The sequence below is a fragment of the Coccinella septempunctata genome, chromosome 4 (assembly GCF_907165205.1).
Source record: "Coccinella septempunctata chromosome 4, icCocSept1.1, whole genome shotgun sequence".
Lineage (NCBI taxonomy): Eukaryota > Metazoa > Arthropoda > Insecta > Coleoptera > Coccinellidae > Coccinella > Coccinella septempunctata.
Genome location: NC_058192.1, coordinates 9,059,182 through 9,077,004, shown reverse-complemented (window position 1 = coordinate 9,077,004; position 17,823 = coordinate 9,059,182). Strand labels below are relative to the sequence as shown.

Sequence of the window (17,823 nt, the reverse complement as noted above, 5' to 3'; positions counted from 1 at the left end):
ATCGATTTGGCTGTTATACTGTTAATTCGAACGTTATAATTGTATGTGTGAATTTCGATAAAACGAGAGAAATCCATCAAATCCTACATCCATCAATAAATAATATTGACAGTTTTATTTTTACTCGAAGTCTCAAACAACCAGTTTCATAATCATTTTCTGAACTTCTCAGCCTTCTATTGAGGTTGTCCCAAACCTGCTCAATCGGATTGAGATCTGGACTTCTTGCTGGCCATTCCATTCGAGAGACTTCAACCTCTTCAAGGTACTCCTGAACGATGCGCGCACGATGGGCTCTGACATTATCGTCCATAACAATGAAATTTTCACCAATGTATGGGGCAAATGGCACTACATGCTCTTCAAGAATGTTCCTTATATACTTATCAGCATTCATAGCTCCATTATCAACGACCACTAGGTCTGTGCGAGCAGTCAAAGATATTCCACCCTATACCATAATCGATCCTCCCCCGAAACCAGTAGTATTCAGGAAATTGCACTGAGCATATCTTTCATGTGGACGTCTGTATACAAGGGAACGTCGATCACAATGGTAGAGGCAGAATCTAGACTCATCTCTGAAGAGAACTCTTTCCCAATCGGCCTCTTCCCAATGGATATGCTCTCTCGCAAAATCCAAACGCGCCCTTCGATGGGCTGGGGTAAGAGCTGGGCCTCTTGCCGCGACACGAGGCCTTAAATCATATTCTCTGAGGCGATTTCTTATTGTCTGAGTGCTAATTTGCACCTCATGTGTTTGCTCAAGCTGAATTTGAAGGAGGCGAGCGGTTGCAAACCGTTGTCTCAACGAAGAAACTCTCAAGTAACGTTCTTGAATGGCAGTTGTTACCCGTGGTCTACCCTGTCCTGGTCTTCGGACATTCATACCTGTCTCCCTGAATCGCTGCAATATTCTGGACACACTTGTATGGGAAACTCCAAACCTTTCTGCAATTCTTGTGTATGTCCACCCTTCTTCTCGCAAAACTACCGCTTGGGCACATTCCTCTTGGGTCAAATTGCGTGTTTCGCGTTGCATCGAGTGTAGAAAGAAAAACTATTGATCACTAGAATTGATCGAGAACAACTGATTTTAGAATGGAGCCAATACATTCAAAATCTGATAATATCATCTTTTTTTATTCCTGCTGGGAAAAAACATCTGTATTGAAGAAAACCGTTGAAAGTGGATAACATATGCATGCATAATTCTGATAAAAATAATTATCATTGAGAACACCTTCAGTTGTAGAATAAATTTGAGATTTCCATAATGTGCGTTAATTTTTTTGCGCAGTGTCCTAGAGATTGAGTAAAATAATAAACTCCTACCCAAAACTATACCATTGTAGAAGAATGTCACTATGCCACATACATATTTGATTTGAGATTTATATTATTTAGTTCATATATTGAATAATTTTTAATTGTTTTGTTGTTTGATGCATATTTTGTCATTGTTTACTCATAAATTTTTAAGAGTGACGAAACTAGTTTCAGAAAACCCACTGAATTATGTATTCATCCAAAGAATATATTTCACGAGAAAATAAACAGAGAACCAACAGGAGTCGGTTAACCATTCACAAAATCTCAGGATCATTTCATTTTTCATTCCGAATTAATGACACGCTGAAAGACTGGAGATTATAACGATTAATGGGCATTTTCTCCGAGCAATGCAACCCAGAAAAATAGCGATAATTGTGGAGCACTTTGTCTGAGTGACATATTTTAGTCCGCCACAGTTAAATGAACGCGAATTGAGATCTTTTTTGCTCTTAGCGAGAACGCCATTCTATTTTGAGTATTTAAAGTGAGTTATGACCCATTTGTAATGTTGTTACTTAATGTTCATACCAAAGGCAACGAGCTCATTCAATATTTTTTTCTTTAATAGAGGCTGTTCGGTACAGGGTCACTTTCAGACGTGTTCCCTTTTTTCAATTCTGAAATTTCAGGGTGGTTTTCGACTATGACCAAATTCTTAACAAAATTCATTTTTCCGATCAGTTATCTGAAAAATTTTGTTGTGATAACTGATTGGGAAAGAAAATTTTGGACTTTTTAGTGTTGCTGTTATTATCCTCATGATTTTATTATGGTTTGAGATCATTTGACGAAGGAATATCAACAAAAACTAAACTATTAATACCTGTCTTGAAATAATCGAACATTCATTTCAGGGAGCAGAAAGAAGCATTATAAAACCAATTCGGAGTTCGCTGATCCCTGAAATGTTCTCCTATCTATTAATCGGTTTTGCTAAAAATAATACTAATAACAATCTATCGTCAAGTCGGCAGCAGATAATTGCCCAAGTACGTACGTGAATTAAATCAACGGAACACAAAGGGATCTATAATTATGTATTATTCTCGCTCTTTATTTGCCCGAATTCTCGACCATATAATTAAAACTACATCGGGATAAATACCCGTCATAAAGAGCTAATTTTTGCCGAATTTCAGCCAACCAGTACCAGATATCTCTAACCGGTCTTTATCAACAAACGCTATTTTCTGCAGGCTATCGCTGCTCCGCCTAGAAAAAAAAACATATAATAAATAGCGTTGAGAATGGGTTGTGGGGCAATTTTTTCAGAAGTTCGTCTTGTTTTTGTGTTTTAGAATGGCGAAACTGGAAAAATTTCTTCCTAAAATCATTATCCTATATCTTCTAAGGAGTGATTCTAACTGAATATTACACAAGACTTAGGATCTTAGGAGTCACTTGAACTTTCAAATATACTTCTCAAAAAATGTTCGAAATAAAATCAGTGTTAACATTTCTGAAGGAGATTTTTGCATAAAGCTGCCTTGACTTATGAAACTTCTAGTTATTGAGTTTCAAATGAATTGGAATCCTCATGTGTTTTCTTATAACAAAAAATCCTTGAGGAGACTGCAGCAGCACCAGCATCATCCATTGCAGTAATAGAATAAAGAAGAAAATTTTTAAAACTAAAAACATCCTTGCATGCAGAACTGAGGGCAATGAAGTTTTTAAACCGTAGGATGACTTATTGCCATGTTTGCTGAATCTTCACATCTCCCCTGACACCTTTTCACGTTTCCTCTTTTCCATAGAAGCTAAAGATCAGATTTCAGATTGAGTTATTAATCTCATGAATATGGACCAACAAGTAAGATAATACCGCTTCGATCTAGGCATCAGATATTCGAAAAAAAACAAATAGCGAACGTTGTCTGACACACCTTGTATTTTTCGCCTTAAGTTCGAACCTATCCGGATGAAAGTTTACGGTTATAAAAACATCAACTGGGATAAATACCTAGTCCTAGACCTGTCGGTAATTATACGTCTCCAATAGCAGAAAATCTACATATAATGTTGGAACAGTCCAAGCTAGGGACAAGTCATCCACGTCCATTGCCATTCGATTTGAAATATATTCCTTTTGTTTGAGTTATTGTTATTTGGATTAACGTATAATTACCTGGGTATGAATAGCGCACGTTTATTCAAAATCGAAGATTGCACTCATCGATAAATTCATATCCTAATTAGCCAGATACGAAGAATGAAGGTTTCGTAATGCTCGATTCTTCTCTTGCTAGGAGGCAATTCATGCATTCGAATTTATGAACGACCATTTCTTTTATGAAACCTTCGGTGTTGTGCCGATTAGAGAGACGTTAGGTGCGATCTAGTGACTACAGACTCCCTCGTTGGATTCAAATAAAGATTCCTTTCTAAAAAAAGAGGTTTTGGAGGCCCTGCAGGATAATTATAACACATCCCGACGCAAAGTGAGCGCAAATTCAATATTCTGTTACTTATTGGAAATATTGAATCGAAACTCATTGACCTGAAGCCATGCAATGAAAAGGTTAGCCATATTGCAGAAAAACGAAGTGAAAAATGTAGTTCCGAATATTAAATTCTCCACCTCCACCCTCAATTCCAACCGTCAAAATCAGTCGATCGAAATTTCTGACTGGATGAGTCGTTCCTGATTATTGTACCGAATTCAATCGATTTCATCCTACAATTTTTTGTGTTAAAATTTCCGGTCAGCATATATTTCGCCCACTATCACAAATATCCATTATTTAAGCTGGAAAATCGAAAGCAATATTATTATCTGTTACGTAATCCAACGTCAATGACCTAATGGAAAACATCTAATTTCGTTTTCTTTCAATGAACACTAAATGGATTCTTACTATTTTTCATCCATATGATCAGTTCTGAGATCATATTTCAGCGGAATTAGACAGCCCATCGAATAGTTAATGGCATGAAATACAGAAGTGTTGTATTATTTCACGTTTTTCCCGAACACAACGCTAAACTTGATTGATGTTTAGAGAGGGATATCATTATTATCTCATTATTCAAATTATCGTTCACGTTGAGATCTAAAGGTACAAATATCAACTGGATCAAGAAACCAGTGAACGTTTTCTAGTTAATGCGGCAATAATGAACAGAGAATTACGCGAATGTTATCGATAAAAATTGTAATTGTCCAAATGGGTCAAAGCTTCAGCGATAACTTTCAATGCGAACATTCGTCGAAACTAGGGTAGAGATAATGAAATCTGGGCGGAAGCTCATTTAATTCCATCCAAGAGCATTCGAATTATTCGAAAATTCAAAATGGATCAGATGAGGCAATTTCTACACTTCTCAAAAAGTTAAGCCGATGCAGATTCCACCAGTAATAATCTTCTTCATTCTGTCCTACCTAGTGTTGCCATTTCAGACAGGTTTACTGTTTGTAGACAACTACTGACAACAACCGATGTCGGTTTCGGTTTTATGAAGAGCTGTAACATTGTTGTAGCTTGTAGCTTTTAAGGGAGAAGATAATCTGTTGCTCAAAAAGTACCCAACAAGCTCCCAATCGCTTTTATTGGAATGGATTCGTTACTGTGTTAATTCAGGAATGAGAAAAAAAGAGAATGCAATTTCGCCACTCCATAAATCTCTCAGGACGAATTCGAGAATAAATAAATTCAAATTCCGTTAATGCTGACGCTGAGCAGGACCTATATATTCACCTCAGGAGCTGGAGAAACGTAATTACTTCCACATTTCGAGGTTTCTGTGGCCACAGACGATAAAATTGAATTAATATGCTTCCCTTATTTTTTACCGCTATTCGAACAGTCAATTAACTCAACGTGTTACTAAGATGCTGAACGTGATACAAATAATATTCAATTCGGGATTCGATAAAGCTCGTACTTAATGAAAAGCTCCTCTCATCCGACTTGAACACATCTTGTTCGAATTGACACAGGATGCTGGTGAGTCTGGAAGACTTTGCTCTACTTCCTGCTTACTTTCGCAGGGAATTTCGCACAAGTTTGACTCGCAAACAATTTCACCATTTGATAAGGGCGTTATCCGAGGGGAAGGCTTTAATCCCAGTATCCTATATGATTCACCATTTCACTTGAAACCATCTATGGTCACAAAACTAGGAATTCTACGAGTCGGTTTCTATCATAGACTAATATTACTCTATGATAATTTTTGCTTATTAGACCTTTATTAGTCTATGGTTTCTATCGTACCCCACTTTAATACCAACACTGAGGGGATAGATAATCTTTAAGATACGAAATTTTCTCGGAAAATAGATGATAATTCAAAGAAACCACTCGAAATGGCAAAAACATGAACCTAACCATCACTTGTGTGTCCCTTGGAACATAGATTCATCAGAAAACAGTCGGGAAGATTTTAACGAATCTTTCAGGAAATATCAACAGTAGGTCCTATTTTTTTAAATTCGGTCCAGTTCAAGAGGAATGTTTGGACAAGTACGAGCTTGGATGCTCTTTTCAGTTATACCTACAAGTAATTTCATTGGGACAGGTAAGGAGTCACCAAGTGATTATTGAATTATCCTAAAATACGTCTTCTTTTTTCATGCTCAACTTCCACATCGAAAATAGGTAGAATTCCATTCATCAGAAAATTTAAAGGGTTTTTTTTTTAATTTCATACTTTTCAGGGGAAGTAGAAGGGCAAAACTGAATGAATTGAACATAACCAAGCAACTTCGACGATCTAATTCTATCGGCTTAATCGGTATGAAGAAAGCACAATTATTATACTACTAACCCAATATTTGAACAATTATTATTAGGATAATCATTCTTCATCTTCTGTTCATTCAGTTCACAACGGATGAACTTCCCACTTAATTCACTATGTACATGGCAAAATCCGAGTTTGATGTTTGATTGAAAGCATAACGGTTGCTTCCAGCGATATTCATCAGAAATTTCATAGAAAGCAATTTCAGAAAATAAGGGAAGATCCAATTTGCGGTTCAGATTTTACGTGAACTTGTACCAATTTGTTCATTTTTTCTTCTTCGAACATGATATGAAAGGTAGTTAACTCACCATAAGGCCATAAAGAGTAATGAAAACTATTATTGTACCCTCTCTAGTCGGAGTTCGTCGCTTCTGAATATTAAAACAAGGAAATCTCACTGAAAAGCTCCTCTTTCAGTGAAAAAATTGCTTGACAAATCTTGTTCTCTCTCCATCTCAAAGTCTATACGGATTTTGTATAAGGAGACTGGATTTTGCCGAAAGCGTTATCATTATTCTAATGTATGTTCGACAAAAAATTCTGAAAAGGAGAATAAACAGAAGGGTCGAAAGGAAAATAGCCAATCTATTAATCAACTTCAAAGATGTAACTGACAAGATAGACGCTTCACACAGGACCGGATTGTTATATTTCCTTCCTATGTATTTATCTTATGTTAATGCCCAATGGACTGTTCTGCCAACAGAGAAACGATGTAATCAATCATTGGCGTGTCAGAAAAATGCGACGCTTCCAAGAAGACAACAACTTACTGAAGGAAAGGGAATTTGTTGACATACCCTGTATGTTCTTAGATTTACGGAGGTACTAAAATATTTAATGAATCATAAAATTGAATTTGGCTTGGTGTCATTCAATGAGAATTTAATTTCATCCAATTAGATAATCGTGTAGGTATAATTTATCCTCTGGCAAACTACATTCCTGTAAGAGACATAAAATAAATAACTACAGGAATGTTTCAGGACGTGTCGCAGATGAAATTTAAGAAATGATGACTAAGATGACTTCATGTCTTGAGAGTTTTATCGAAATTCGATATGAGAAACAAGTGATGTTCCCAAAAAATTTTTTATTAGAAAAAAATTAGAACAAATATATATTACCACAAATCTATAGTATGTGTGTATCTCTCCCAAGGAAAAAACTTTTTCATGTGAGCTAGTGATTTTCTATGAGAACCAATCTTCAAATCTTTAAGAAGCTTATAGGGAACCCTCTTGTTCACTAGAATCCAAACAGAATAAAATTTCTTATGACCAAATTGCCATCCATCGAAAATAACTTTTTCAGTCAGTCTGTATAACAGAAAACTACTTCAACATTCTTCAGCTTTGTAGACCTTCTCATAACTTAAAACTGAAGGTACTTTTAATTGCAAAAACTAACTTTCAATCTAGTATAAATATAATTTAAACGAGTGTAATAATTGTGGGAACTCAGAAATCAGAAAATAGACTTTCTACATGAAATATGTGTACCTACACTTATTATACTAGAATAAGATAATAATTATGTTCATTCAAAACCAAATATAGGGCAAACGAATTATGATAAACTTATAATAAATAATAATAATGTTTATTAGCATAATCTCGAAAAACCAAATTAGAGAATCCATACACGATGAAAAGCACAAAAATACCATTATAAAATTGAACACTAACAGTCCATATTAATCGTATAAGCTATTTAAGATCTATCAACTGCTTTGAATAGTATACAATAGGTATTGTATGATCGAGATGTGTTGAGAGAGAATCACTTGCCTAAAAAACAGGTTGGTAACAAGCTTCAAGTTAGAAGTAACCAATAGGAACTTATCAGAGAATCAGCAAAAAGTGGGGCGATGATATAAAAGATTTTAAATTATTCTAAGGAATGGTTGAAAATAATGAACCGAAAGGATTAGTTTTCCACATGAGCTTAAAACTCGCTTCAAATTCCTGTTGAGGGGGAACTAATCAAAAACCTCTGTCAAGCAAACCTAACCACAGTAATCACATCAAAGTCTGGCAAAAGCCGAAAATTACAAATGAAACCAGAATGGATGTGCACACCCATCTCCCTTTTGATGTCGGTTAGAAACATTAAATTCCATAAGCTCCACGTTCAGAATCTGAAATCTGAATCGAATTAGAAATAGAGCTCGGGAGTTTGGACGCATATAAAGCCAATTCCTACTCCAAAAGTAAGTTGAAATGTTTTCGGAAGAAGTCTTCTAAGTACGCATCCGATTCAACCGATTCCAATTCCTATGGAAAGGCCACTCTGAAAAAGTGGAAAACTTTATGATATTCCAGGTTTTTCATAACATATCGTAGTGGATTCATTTTCAGTGAACCTTCGCGATTCGGTTCAATTTATAAGATGGCTTCGGTTATTTCCCCGCTACTCGGCAAAAAAAGTACAATTGCGGAATGAAAAATTCCAAGTTCGTTTTACTCGATTTACCCCAGACGATGGGGAATATCAGTTCAGATAACTGGATAGACTGATAGAGTGGGAGACATCTCTCAATTTCTGCTTCTGTTGATAGTGTGAATGAAGCTGTAAATATAATTCAGATGCATGTTTTATTTTTCGCCATCCTCACAATGTTTCCTATACAAGTTCAGCGATATCACAATAAATTCAGAGGAAACTTCTACGCCTTGAAAACCGTGATGGAAAATTTGTATCCATTATTTACCCTCCTTAAAATTACCCTTCGATAATTCTGGAATAAGTACAATTCCAGAGAAATCCTCAGGAAGAATTTTAATATCCTCCAGCTGTATTTTAGTTCAATATATCTGAATAACAAGGAAATCACAATGTGCATTTCTAGACATATCCCAGGTCTCTGACAACACAACACTTGTGTCTGTCAAAAGGGCAATCACAAGGCCCATTATCAAATGGATGTATGAGATGTTAACTACGAGAATTGCTGAGAAACAGGTGGGTACTCAAAACAACCTCTGTCAAAGGCACTCGCGAAACTCAAGGAGGAGTTTAATATCCCCCTATAGAGCCTAGTAGTGGATGAGCTACTCCACTGGCTTTCGGAGCTTGGCTTCAAATATATAGGCTATGCTGACGACATACGACGTACTCCTAATATTTAGTGGAAATTTCGAGAGTAAGAAAGCAAGAGAACCTTAGATTTATCGAGCAAATGTTGACCACAGTTATCCTATTTACCCAGAAGCATAGCAAGAAAGGTCTTGATGACTTGCAGAAAGGAGTCTGGCTTGTAAGACTTGGGGATGCAACCCAAAAATAATGCATTGGATGTACGTCATTACTTATGAAGCAATAGTCTGGTAAGTATACCAAGGCAAGTCAGAACAGTACTAGGAAAGCCCTTGATAGAATATAAAGGTTAGCCTGGGTTTTTATCACTCATTTCTGACCACGTTTAACTTAAGGAGGAAAAGCCTAAGAGCTCTAATTCACATGAAGCACCCTTGTTTATTTTCTTCAAGGAAATACTCCTCAAAAACTTTTGCACTCATTTGGTAATACCCTGTATAGAATATCGCGCCTGCCCTAGAAATCTATAAGTTATTCGAAAAAAGATGAACTCTTCCATTTGATCAAGAGATCTGTACCATTATCTGCCTCTGAGTAACTAACGTCTGTAATAAAAGAGATTTGGAGAACGCAAATTCAATATCTACTCTCAAATCGCACATTTTAATTGCCAGTTCAGATTTATGGCTTGAGCGAGATAATTGTAGATGAATAGAATGCAATCTTTTTTAGTTCCTGCACATTTATTCTCATCCGTGACTTTAACAGCATGATTTTTTTTAATAATCTTTTGGAAAGGATTTTCATACGTTCCAGAATGATATTCAGCATCGGTATAAAAGTAGGACGAATTCTGAGCATACTAACAATAGAACTTGTTTTTCTAACAATTGGGTTACCTGTAGTTCAATCCGAACATGATTGTACTATTCAAAGATTATATATTTTGTCTATAATCTTCGTTACTCTTGTTTATTTCGGATATTTTGTAAACGAAAAATAAATATATCAGTGAATAATTGTCTTCATAAGCGTTTCGGTAGGGAAAGGGGGACAAGTTGAGACAGGTGATGAATTTAATAGCATTTCTGAGAAAATTTGTTCATTCATTCTTTTCCTCTCCTGGGATACATTTATACGGGTCTCCAGAAAAAGAATTCTCATTTGAATGAGACGAAATGAATCAATACTTTAGAATAAGAACTTCAGTAAAGAAGAAAATACATTCTCAGATATACTGAATGCACGATGTCTTTTTATTGCCAATTATTTCTCAAGGAGACAATCCGACGAAAAGAGGATTCTGAGTCAATAATAGATAATTATTTTGTTTATATTCTGATTCAATTCAATTTCTGCAGCTGATGAACGTGTCCACGAATTTTCAAAATTTGATTTGGAAAGGTTGTATTCGAATAATTCTCAATGAAAAAGAAAAAAATTCGAATCAAATATGATACCAAAGCTTCGTTACAATATTCCTCGAAATCCTAATAAGTTCAAATTGGACCGTAGCCTACATCAAACAAGAAATCACTTCCGAGTATCATAAAATTGGACGGAAGCAAATATTTTCTTGTATTTTGCTTTCAGAATGTTCTTCTTACTGAGGCACTGTGGGAGTTTGTTTCCCTATTTTCACAGAGAAAGGACGAATATCTTGTATAATATCTCAAAGCCATTCTGATGGGAAGAATGGGATTATTATTGTGAGGATCGTGACTATATTGATGTGCAGATGGACAGTTTAGAATTGCCAGACATGAATACAATTTTTCAGATGATGAAGATGTAATTGAATAGATTATTTCGTTGTTCGAGAAATCGATAGTGGATTTCGTTTTTCAATGTAAACAATTGGCATTTCGGTTCACAATATATATAAAGGAACTCTCATAGTCTATAGTAGAGAAAAAGAATGAGCCATCTCTCAATGCACTTTTTATTGGTATTCACAACGTATTCGCTCATTTGTGTACAGGATGACAAATCCAATTCGAAATATAGGTATATAGCATATTGCTATCAGAGAATCTGTTTCGGATGTTTTGATAATGTTCAGCAAAAACGATCTAAAATGTTAATGGTTCAAAAGTAGGTTATGAATTCAAAAGTTAGCATAGTTTTTATTTGAATGGAACACCCTATTTAGAGGGCTTTTTGAATGACAAATCGAATCATATTACCACCATAAACTCAGTTATGACAACAATCTTTTTCGATTTAGGCTTTTTGGTGCTTGGAAGTATAAGAATTTCTCAAACTAGGCTCAGAGGCAATGGAAAGGTTTTATTTATATGTTTAAGAAATATTTCATGCGATGAAACTTTTCTGAAAATCACAGGGATAGGGCTAAAATTCACGCTTTCACGAATTATCTCAGTTATCTTCATATTACACTTTTTCCTGAGGTTTCAGAGTATTCTCTAATTTTTCTAGTATAAACGTGTTTTTTCATAGACCACTAACAAATAAACTTGAATCCTCTAGATGAAAATGAAGAGAAAACAATTCAACTTAGAACCATGAGTGGAAATTTCATTTCGTTTTGCATTCCATTTCCATGAGTACTACCCTATCGTCTATACTTTTTATTGAATTTTATGTGGTGGTTGCTGGGATAAATTTGTTCAGAGAAGGCGACATTGTTCTTGTAGTTAATGCGGTGTAAAGCTCCACGATAATTAATGAAAGCGCTTTTCAGCGGTCTGCGGAATATCAAGGAGATAATTCTTTCACCTACTTTATAAATATTCACTGGCCAATATAATTTACATCTTCTTAGTGTGAATATCATTTCACTGTGAAGCTCAAGGAAACCTTGAATGAAGCTTCATTTATCCTGATAAATAAAAACCATTAAGGTACACTCATATTCGAATATACGGGGTTATTCAAAAATTTAAAACCAAAGGAACGTTTATCTCAAATATCCTAAAACGGTTAAGAACGATGAAATGGATCAAGAATACATTTTCTAACCTAAATGTTTTCATTTAAACCGATATATAAAAAAAGGAAAATTTTGTTCATTTCATTGGCTACACCTAGCTCCCTCTATTAGATACATTGAAAGAACATTTTCCGCTTTCTCACATTAAAAACTCCTCAACTTGTCAATTTCCTTTTGCTACTACCAAAATAATAATAATTATAGCAATAAAAAAAATTCAGTCAGTATCTCGTAAACTAGCAACAATCATATGAGGCTTTGATTGACTTTGTCATTTAATCACGTGTAGTTTCTCTAGTTTCTGGATTACCCTTTCGTTTTGTATCACCCTGTATATATCCCGGAATACAATGAACGCAACGATCATTTCTTTTTAGCTGAATTCTTTATTCGACGAGATAAATTCAGGAGAATTGAGTACCTACATTATATTTCAAGCAGAATTCGTTCAGAATATTATCAAATCGGAACAAAATTCGAGAAAAATAGGAGTGGATCACATTATTAAAACTGCGGCTAACTGGAAATGGTGAAAGCCATCAATCATGGAGCAGCCTGTTTGGTAAGTGACAGTTTTTGCCAGATTAAAAAACGCCTATAATAATGGATTCTGACTAGGGAGTTTTTGATAGCCCTCAACAACTGATGGCATATCTGGATCTGGATGTTCTATATGATTAGGTATTCGTATAGTTTTCAACATAAATTATTGAGAAATATATTTGATCAATATCAGAGGAGAAAATTTTTGTTTGTTATGAGAAAATGAAGTGAAGGATGAACTATTGGACAAATAAGATGAGGGACCGACAAAAACATTTGTCTAATCTCTTGATTCAACGTTTGAATTATTAATATCGGTGGAAAATGAATTAAAAGTGTGATAGTTCTAATGTCACTGAGTATATGTGATGAAATTAATCTTGAATTCTTGAAAAATTAAAGTATATTCACTATCAAACTAGTATAACTTGAACAAAGCTTTTTCAATTCTAGAGTCTTAACCAACAAACGCTTTCAATGTCCTTGATTCTCAAAATTCCTCAGATATGGTCCTGATCTATATCAAGGATAAGGTATATAAACGGTCGCCAAAGAATGAACATCGTATCTTCCATTTGCAGTGTTGAGAAAAGGGCAATCTCAATAAAAGAAAACTTTCTTTCGACACAGTTATTTAATTTACATTGCTGAGTTGAAAGCTCTCTGATTCATTATTTTCTGTTAGAGATGAAAGTTGGGTGTCTTTCTCAAATACTCGTTCCACTTGAACACAATAAAACAATATTGATATTTCTGAAAGAGATCTTGACGACAAGTCGGATATTTAATAAGTCCCTCTCGTTACTTCTTTCTCACAGAACGCCATTATGGAAAGGAATCCACATCGCTGAACTTCCATGAGAACTTGTCATGGAGGCATCCAGCTTGATATCAAAATGGACAATTATCTTCAATCCAGTACAATTATTCTGGATCGTTTCAGTGAGAAATGTGAGTGTTCTGAATAGTTGATCAATAGCTGATTGAGTGAATCTGTCATTTGAAAATATTTCCGATCGCTAACCGTTTTAGTCCATTAGCTCCAATGTGAGAACTCTTACAAACCAAAAAAATTAAATCAAATTATTCATCATATTCAGTATTCAATTCAGAAAATGAAAGACCTCTCAATTCATTTAAATTTATTATGTAAAGAATAAGAAAAATGCAGAAAGAAACATGTGAACGTTGCTGGATTTAAGGAATTGCCAATTTCACTGAGTTATTTCCTTCTGTTTACGTACACCTACATTAATATGTTCATCCTTCTGCTCTGGACAGTGGCGGTTCCAGGAATGATTTGAGGGGGCAGGCATAATTTTATGTTTGTTCTTATGAAATAGGTATATCTTGTTATATAAGCTATATGTTTGAAATACTACTTCGAAACTTATTCTTACTTGAAGGGGGAAATAAAATCACTTTTCGATTCCCGAAAAAATATTTCAACTTTTGACAAGCGTATCTGCCAGATAAATCATCGTGGATTTGAATGAGATGAATATTCCGAAAGAGCAATTCTTCTAGTCATAAATCTCGAAATTTCATAGAGCTCAGTGCAACCGTTCGATCTTGACGATTTTTTAACTTGCCTCATCAATTTGGAAATTTTTCGATAGTCAACTTAAGAGCGCATGGCCAACTTCTCAATTACATATACCTAAATGAAGAGTCTTTGCTCACGCTGTAGTTTTGTTTGGTTTATTGAGAAACTGACACTGAAGTCTTCAAAAAATATTGGCGAGGAAAATGAAAAAGTTCAAAACAGGAACGCAGGATTTATTAAACGTTTTAATAAGATTCTTGGAACACACTCCAATCATTTATTCTTGTTTTCATCATTCAAGTGGTTCAGCTCATGTGTACAAATCTGAAATTTAGTAATAAGCAATAATTTCTCTGATTGATACTGATGGCACACGTGTAGTTCACTATCGGTTGATATAATGTTAGATTCCACAGATTAGATTGAATCAGATGAGTAGGCGTCTAATGATGACATATTCGAAGACAAGCACGTGTTTCGGTCTATTAATAAGAGGGTGGCAATATGAATTCTAATTGCTTTTCGAGTTATACCTACGTCTTGATGATAACCCAAAAATAGATGCTGTTACGGATATTTGATCCAATATTGCTTCGGAATGGTTTTTCGGATCCCGATTCTTGGAAAATAATTCGAAATATATAGGGTGGGCAAATTATCTTGGGCTAAACTTCACAGAGCGATTCAACAGAAAATTCCTATAATTTTCCGTTGTGGAGTTATTCAAGGTTCTAATATTTTGAAACGTTTCTCCTAGTTCTCCACTGAAAACATGGCATAACTTGCCATAACTATCATCATATCTAATCCAAATTTATTGTAAACGGAAGAAAGATCTTATGAAACTTTTTAGGGTTTTCACTCCCAAAACCAATTGAAAAATTGATTTTGTTCCAGAGATTGGAAGTGAAAACCCCATAAAGTTTCAGAAGATGCAGAATCCACCCAGATTAAATTTCAATCCATATACAGAGGAAAGATTTCCGATAAGGATTATAATTTTCAAGACAATTGAGAAAATTGTGGATTGTTACAAAATATTAGAATCTTGAATAACTTTACGACTGAAAATAATTGGACCATAATCTACACTCCATAGCAACTTGCAACAAATTTCTGTGAAATTTGACCAGATAACTTTGCACACCCTGTACACTAAATCAAAATCATCTTTTAATAGACTAACCCCCGGTTTCATAAAGCTCGATCGGGGAATCAACGCTTGATTGACAGATAAACGTCAATTTGTTTTCAATCAATAATTCAGTCATAAGAATTCGGAATTCAATTCTCGAATCAAATTATGATCTATATACATCTATTCAATGATTCTAAATTGCTTCTTGTTCAATATATGTAGGAATGAAAAAGTTTTAGTGATGTCGTTTTCGAAATCCAGTGACTGTAAAATCGTTGGTCGGGCAGTAAGAGTTTTATGAAACCCGCTGTATATCTGGTATTTTTGGGTTCAACTGAGCTTTCTTGAGGGGCTATTAACCTATAACTGTTGAAACTAAATAAAAATGAAAACATAAATTTTTAAAAATCGGTTGCATATTCCTCAAGGTGCTATCAGCCTAAAACTGTAGAATAAAGTAGAAGGATTAATGAATTTACACTTCAATTTACGATTCGCTGTCAATCACTATCCTTGTGCCAAATTTCAATCCACTAATATTCCCCAAGTGAAATAAATGAAGAACCTTATAATAAAATGCATTTTCATACATCTCTGGTTCTCTTTGAAATATGAACGATTCAGTATCATCAAAATAATCACAGTACCTCAAATCAATCTGCTAGAGGTTCATACAGCTAATTCTGTTGAACTCACAGACAACAATTGGTAAATATTTGTGAATTCCTTTTAATTGATACATTAATATATCCAATAGATATTCGGAATTCATTTTTAATGGATCAAAATGAGAAGATTTACTATAATTCTAAAAAATTTTATATGTATATAATTCCTAGATTTTCTGGTTTCAATTTGAAATATTTTATTATTTTTTTTTTTATTTTGAAACGTATATGTCAAAATGTTTTCAAGAATATAGACCCTAATTTGTTCCTTTGCGAACATACTGTTGAAAAAAATATGGAATTAGGGCCCCACCAAAATTTGCAGAAAAATTGAAACTTGCTCTTTTCGCCCAAAATCTCCTCATTTTAAAAGTATCTTAATTATTCTAATATATACACATCTATTCGATTCTTCGCATTACCTTCTTATTATTTTCTATATCATTTTTTAATTTAATTTAAATTGATTATTCAATATTGACTTTCGATTATTTGATTGATTTTTTCAACCATCCCATTCTTTTTTTCCTTCTGTTACTTCCATTCAGCTTGTTGAAGAAGAATTCGAATACATTTCATTGGGTTTTATCATGCTTGATTTCAGTGGAAAAAAATTGAGTAAAACTGAAAAAACCTTCGATAATGTAGTGGATTACTTGAAAAGTTCAGCGATTTATAGATAAAAGCTTCAATTCTACAATGTTTTTGTGACAACTACAAAAAAATAATTGTTATTATTCCGTTGACAAGAATTGGAAGTTTGAATATTGGAGAAAAATTCTTATAAAAAAATAAATATTCTTATAAAAGTGTACTAGAATACTCACAAGTGCACATTAGGCCATAAAGAGACAAATTTACTACACTATTTTCATTGTAATTTTTTGCCGTAAAATCTAACGGTTACAAAAAAAAATTGTATGAAATTCTACAATGTTTTTGTGACAACTACAAAAAAATAATTGTTATTATTCCGTTGACAAGAATTGGAAGTTTGAATATTGGAGAAAAATTCTTATAAAAAAATAAATATTCTTATAAAAGTGTACTAGAATACTCACAAGTGCACATTAGGCCATAAAGAGACAAATTTACTACACTATTTTCATTGTAATTTTTTGCCGTAAAATCTAACGGTTACAAAAAAAAATTGTATGAAATATATAACTCACGGAAAAATTCCCTGCCCCTACATGTATCCCACAATATCCGAGCGTCGATTCAACGTGCAGAAAAAGTTAGAAACTTCGACGCAAAAGCACCCCACTTTTACGCCGGGAAGTTGCTGTATTTAGCACAACTAAAAAACACTCGTTACCCCCCAAAGTGCGTGGGAAACATGGTACGATGATGGAAAATCGTCCACTTTTACCGCAAAATTTGCGCGTCGCGGCCAATGTACCGCGTCGGGACGTCTTTGATGAGCACCGCGAAGAAGGTGGACTGTGGAATACTGCCTGAAAATCGGCGTGCCGTTTTTTCAGCGGAGTCAAACGGCGAGCCGCAATCGGCGATCATGGGTGCCATTCAGAAGCTCTGATTACACAAAATGCGGGTGATGTAGCTCCAGAAGATAATGCACTTCCGCAGATTAACTGGATGGAAGCCGCTGTTAAAATTTGTTGTGAGTAATCGACTGATCGACATTTATTTATGCGACTGGGGCAGATGAGACGTGGAAGAGTGAAGGAATTGGGGGAAACGGACTAAAATAAAAATTAATCCAATGTGAATGAGGCCGTGTTAAATGACGAAAAACAGTCCTCGATATAAATCATTAGTTTACTCCCAACTTAAATGATCTCGAAGATAACACTCCTACAGAAAGCCCGGGACTTAATCAAGGGAAGAT

The 17,823-nt window shown here is 34.6% G+C and overlaps 1 protein-coding gene across 2 annotated transcripts in view; it reads right to left on the bottom strand.

Moving 5' to 3' along the window:
- LOC123312164 (cardioacceleratory peptide receptor) overlaps positions 1 to 17,430 on the bottom strand; it is a 45,944-nt gene extending 28,514 nt beyond the window's left edge. For both annotated transcript variants that reach the window (XM_044896420.1, XM_044896421.1), the window contains exon 1: positions 17,144 to 17,430. The gene's annotated coding sequence lies outside the window, so the exon portion shown is untranslated. The remainder of the gene's footprint in view (positions 1 to 17,143) is intronic.
- Positions 17,431 to 17,823: the final 393 nt, after the last annotated feature.